This window comes from Diadema setosum, chromosome 4 (genome assembly GCF_964275005.1).
Source record: "Diadema setosum chromosome 4, eeDiaSeto1, whole genome shotgun sequence".
NCBI classification, from domain to species: Eukaryota; Metazoa; Echinodermata; class Echinoidea; order Diadematoida; family Diadematidae; genus Diadema; species Diadema setosum.
The window spans coordinates 1,150,202-1,156,623 of NC_092688.1; positions in this window are offsets into that span (position 1 = coordinate 1,150,202).

The following is a 6,422-nucleotide window of genomic DNA, read 5'->3' on the forward strand; positions in this document are numbered from 1 at the left end:
TTACAGAAGTGTGAAACCAAAAGTTAAAACATCGCTTACCGCTTCTATGTTTTGTATAATTGCACAGGATGAGAATTCAGAATACTTTTGACGAAGTGAAGTCATATTGTGTTACTTTTCTCGATATACTTGAAGTCCATACTTCATGGAAAACACATACTGCAGTACACAAGTAACAAAATGTGACTAACCACTTTGTCTGTTGATCAAAGGTTAAATATTTTGTCTTGTATCAGACATCTTTTAAAAGAATTTAAAAGAAAAGTTAATTTCAAACAATTTGAAATTTCTTTTTGTTGAAATAGAATACAGAATGTAAGCACATTAGCGATTCGTATGCAAATATTCCAAAATCAGTTGCCGCAATCCACATTGATATAGCAGTCTCTATTCACAGAGTGGATTTCTGGCTGTCAAATGAAATTCATATGTTTATTTTCAGACAGAGAGGCTTTGAACAAACACGTTTGAATGAATCATTTTTAATTTTCAATAAGTTTTAATGATAACATTTTGGCACCTAAATTGTTGAAATCGGCAGAGCATCTTGGCAGAGTGATTGTTTTCATGAAAATACCCCAACGCAAACTCTTCAAATGCAAATTAAGTGAAATAGAATGCACACAAAAAGTAGTCACTTTCATTTTAGGTTTTATTTTTGTCGATTAGTCACTTTCACATGTTGTGATCAAAATCTGTATGTTCACCTCTTTTGATCTGCTATTTTAGGGGTATTTGCATATGGATTGCCATAGTGCTTACATTCTTCATTTGATTTCAACAAGTGAGAAGTCAAAATGCTTGGAGTTGATTTTTTAAAGATAATTTTGAATGTCCTTTATGATACAAAACACCAGATCTGAGCTACGATCTAAAGACAAAGTGATAAGTCACTTTTGTGAAGTAGTTTGTGTCATGTATATAAACGGATTATTTGGGTACTCTACAGTGTAAACGACACCAAACTGTTCATATTTTTGACTTTTCTTGTATCAAACTTGCTTTAATTATGTAAATAACCATCTCAATCAATTCCTCGTGACACATTTACCCTGAAGAAATGATATATTTGTCCCTGTATGTTGTGAAGTTCAAAAGTCATGAAAATTGATTTTCCTTGCAAATCCACGATGGCCGCCAATGGCCCCCATGGGAAACGATTTGTACTTGAAAAAAACCCCAATCATTTAATAGACACCCTAAGGGATACAAAAAAGAGGGTGAATGGGGATCCCCCATTCCTTCAAGACAAAAGTGGTTAGTCACTCTTATGAGGTATGAGATTGTCATGTATATTATATGGACTATTTGGGCAATTTCCAGAGTAAACGACACAGCTTCTTTTTTTCATTTTTGGACTTTTCTTGTTGCAGACTTGTCTTAATCATTTAAATAACCATCTCAACCGATTCCTCATGCCACATTTACCCTGAAGAAACGTTTTATTTGTCCTTGCATGTTGGAAAGTTCAAAAGTTATAGACATTAATGATTTTCTTCGCAAATCCAAGATGGCGGCCAAAAGACCCCCATGTGACACGATTTTTACTTGGAAACGAAACAAAAATCATCATAAAGACACCCTAACGGATACAAAAAGGAGGGTACATGGGACCCCCCCCCCCCCCAAATTACTACCAGACTGTTAAGACAAAGTGGTTAGTCACTGATATGAGGTATGAGATTGTCATGCATGTTATTGCCTATATGGACTATTTGGTCAATTTCTAGAATAAACGACACTGGTTTTGCTCGCATTTTTTGACTTTTCTAGTATGAAACTTGCTTTAATCATGTAAATAACTATCTCAAACGATTCCTCATGCTATATTAACTCTGAAGAAATTTTTTATTTGTCCCTGTATGTAGGAAATGTGAAAAGTTATAGAAATTAATGATTTTCCTCGCAATTCCAAGATGGCCGCCAATGCCCCCCCCCCCCCATGGGAAACGATTTTTACGAGAAAACAAAAAAAAAAATCATTTAATAGACACCCTAAGGGATACCAAAAAGGAGGGTGTATGAAGATCTCCCTTTACTACAAGACTATTAAGACAAAGTGGTCAGTCACTGTTATGAGGTATGAGATTGTCATGTACTATGTATATAGACTATTTGGTCAATTTCTAGAGTAAACGACACTAATTTTTCTTGCATTTTTGGACTTTTCTAGTATGAAACTTGCTTTAATCATGTAAATAACTATCTCAAACGATTCCTCGTGCCGTATTTTACTCTGAAGAAATGTTTTATTTGTCTCTGGATGTTATGTAATTCAAAAGTAAAACTATTTGGGTATTTTTCGGTGTAAATGACACTGAAATTGTCATATTTTGGGGCTTTTCTTGTTTCAATTTTCCTTTAATCATGAAAATAATCGTTTCAATGGATTCCTCATGTCACATTTATCCTGAAGAAATGCTTTATTTGTAATTGTATGCTGTGTAGTTCAAAAGTTTGGGAAATTCATGAGTTTCCCTGGAAATCCAAGATGGCTGCCAAGATGGCCGCCAATGACCCCCATGGGACACGATTTTTTCTTGGGAACAAAAAAAAAATCATTAACTAGACAACCTAAGGGTTCCAAAAAAGTAAGTTTAAAAAATGTGTTCGGAGGGTGCATGGGGACCCCCCCCCCCATTCCTACCAGACTACATGTTCTTAGTCATGTTAGTGCTTGCCATTTCTCATTATTTGTTGTTTTCTAAATAAGGTCTATAGTTATTTGTGTTACATTTTCCGTGAAATGCATGAGTGCAATTAAGCACTTCATGTTTGCTGCATCATGGAAGTCCTCGACCCCCCACACTCACACACACACACACACACACACACACACACACACACAAAGAAGTAGGCTGTACATTCTTTCTTGGAAAAGTCTCTATAAAGTAAGGAGATAATATGACAGAAATTGGTAAAGCTGCAGATTCTCTTCTCACAGAGATATACCAGCATTTCTTCTCAACCTAGAAAAGAGAAAAGAAATAGGCTACCTTCCAACTTTCTGAAATGAAGACTTTGCTCAACAAAATCTATGCTAAAGCCTGAATTATGGTAATGACGATGACTACGGCTTCCAAGATATGATGACGAAAATTGACACGGATAATATAGTGCTTTAAAGGTTTTCTTTACCATTGGGAGGAGTGATCGAAAAAAAAAATCGACAAAACATAATACACTTCCTTTGATAACAGAGTTTCTACTGTCTTGTTCTCTCCTGTCTTTGTTAAAAAAAAAAAAAGTTTAATGTATTCACAAGAATCCTTTGAGTGGTTCACAATTTACAAGCATGCTTTTCAGTGAACCTCTCAGTTCTTTCTCTTTTTTTTCCTCCAAACATAACTTTGTATTTTGCCGGTATGCATGTATAATTTCGTATTTGTTAACCATTATCTACCATGTAAAGTCGAATACATGCCTATGTTATATCTTCTGATACATTTCGTGTTATGTTTGACGAAAAAGAAAGAAGGAATGAAATAAATGAAATGAATGAATGAATGAAAGAATAAGGTAAATAGCTAAGCCCCCCCCCCCCCCCCCCCCTTAGCCCCACCGTTGGTACGGGACTAAGCAAAACTTTACAAGTGTAAAAAGCCCTTTAGTCAATCTAAGAGCCGTATTTTAGTCAGGCCTCAGATTAGTTCATAATTTACTGTAAAGGTGTTGAAGATTGATGGATGATGGAGTTTAAAGAACACGGTCTACCAAGTCTTAGCAACCGGGATAGTTTACGCTTTATTGTAATCAGTGGAAAGGAGTACGATTGGGGAGACAAGAGGGACTCGTATTCCCCTTTAGCAGGTAAAGGAAACAAACCCACTCATTTACTTGAATCAGTATAAAATCTCATCTGATTTCTGTTTATGTCTGACGCACTAGTTGGCAAGTGAAAGTGAGATAAGATTGACAATAAGTTTAAAAGAAAACAGGGGTGAAAATAAAAGCTTACTTAACAAAGACTTAATGTAATTACATCAAAATCAATCCTCCCAACAGATATCCCAGCAATATTTACCCCCCTCCCAAAAACAAACAAACAAACAAACAAACAAATAATTAAGCGTAAACATAAGTGAAAAAAACGGTTTCAGGATAGTATCTACGTATTGAAAGATGTAATAAAGTACGAGATAAATTAACAAAGTACAACATAATATTGTTAAGGAAATTCTTTCCTTTCCGTAAAGACACATTTTCACAAGTTCGAAGGTGTTAGAGTTGGTGGGAAGTATACAGTTCACACAAGGCGTGTATTTCGTTACAGGCATGTCAGGTGCTAAAGGATATGTTGCGACACGGATTGTCGCCCCTACACGGATTGTCGCCTCCTGCTCGGGGCGACAATCCGTGACGGGCGTTGGCGGCACGGATTGTCGCCCCCTACACGGACTGTCGCCTGGCGACAATCCGTGACGCTTGTGCAGTTCCCAGTTTTTGACCTCGAAGGCGACAATCCGTGTTGGCAAAAAATTTATTGCGACACGGATTGTCGCCCCGTCACGGATTGTCGCCCCGGGCTCGGGGTGGTTCCTTCGGTGTTAAGCTTTGGTGGGATGGGTATGACTGGTAAGTTATGCGTATGTGTGTGTGTGTGTGTGCGTGTGTGTGTGTGTGTGTGCGTGTGTGTGTGTGTATTGTGAGCTGCATGATATGTGATGTGTATGATTTGTTGTGTGTGTGTGTAATTGGAGTATGTAGAAGCTGTGCATGTGTGGTGGTTGTATAGTGGTAGTGGTTTGTTTGTCTGTGTGTATATAACGTGTGCCTGTATGCTTACGTGTGTATGTGGAATATAGTGGCGTATGTGTATATCAAAGGGTATGTGAAGGTGCGTGTTTGTGGGCGCAGTTTTGTGCCTGCATGAGTATCTGAGGGGTTTGGTGTTCGTGGGCTACGTAGGCCCTACGTATGTGTGTTGTGTGTGAGCGTTCTTGTGTCTACGTAAGGCCCCAGTCACATAATGCTCTGCGTCCGGCGTTACGTCCAAATAAGTCATTCTTTTTTTCTTTCATTTCTGCGGACACCCGGGGATCTCTTGCTGTCACCAGAGCATTTTACAAAACATATACGGGAAAAAAATATTCGGGGCGATACGGAGAGATTTGGCACGAATTGGCACGCAATTTTGTTCTTTCGACTTGCATTTGTCGAATAGACATGCGGAGAGTTGCGACTATTTACAGAGAGTTGCGGATATTTTCGGATATTTACAGATTGTTATAAATAATTATGTACAATATGACGATCCCTGCCAAGTATTATGACAGCAAATTCATCACATATTGGACGGTCTTACATTGTACACTGGGGAAAAGTGAAATTGAATTTCCGTAAAATTTGTGAAAAGTTTTCGCATTTCTTTAATTTGCTTTACAGTAATGAAAGATATGTGAAATTTTGAACTTGAAGTTTGAATTTTATTTGTGCAGCTCAGATATGGATAAACATCATAATGTAAAGACTACATAACATAATTATGCCACAAATAGAATACCATCTAGATCGATAAGTTAAACAGAGTAAGAAAATACTACTTATATACAGTTATGGAATAGACAAACTGTGGTTATGCTGTCATTGTGCAGCGATATTCATGACTTTCTGGGTTATGTTAAGGAGATTGTTATTATAAAGCGAAGCCTCATTTCCAGAAAAAAAAAAAAATCATTAGAACATTCGGACACCCCTCCCACACCCGAATACAAAAAAAAAAAAAAAATGTAATATCCATGGAGCGTAAAGTGGGTAAGACTATAGAGAAATACTAAATTCGTTCTCATTGTATATCTTTTATCGCTGTCCCACACCTTCCCGGCCACACACACACACACACACACACACACACACGAAGGTTCGTTATTCCGAAGTTTCGTTTTTTCCGAGGCTTCATTTATCCGAAACACACAATTCCCTATACCTAGTGGTTCGTTGATCCAAAAATGAAATTCGGAATAACGAACCTTCGGAATAATGACCCTTCGGACGAATGAGCCTTCGGACGAATGAGCCTTCAGAATAACAAACTTTTGCAATAACGAAATGTAACCCTCTTCCCACATACCGACGCACACCCGAACCGATACCACATCCTTCCTGATGAAACGATTTCCCAATAATGATAAATAAGACATAATGGACCGTATGCAGAAAAGCAGCATCCGCCCGCACGCAAGCTCCACTCCGAATTCATACACAAATCTGCCAAACAAACTCATCAAATTCAAAGCTGCTGATAAAATCAATAATATCAACATTTATGCCAGCAACAGCTTACTAGGTATCCCTCCCCACGCGCAGCTAAAAAACACATACGCAAAAAACTGACATAATAAACACATTCTTCCATCACACACACACACACACACACACACGCACAAACGGACAAACACACACGCACAACGGCGACAATCCGT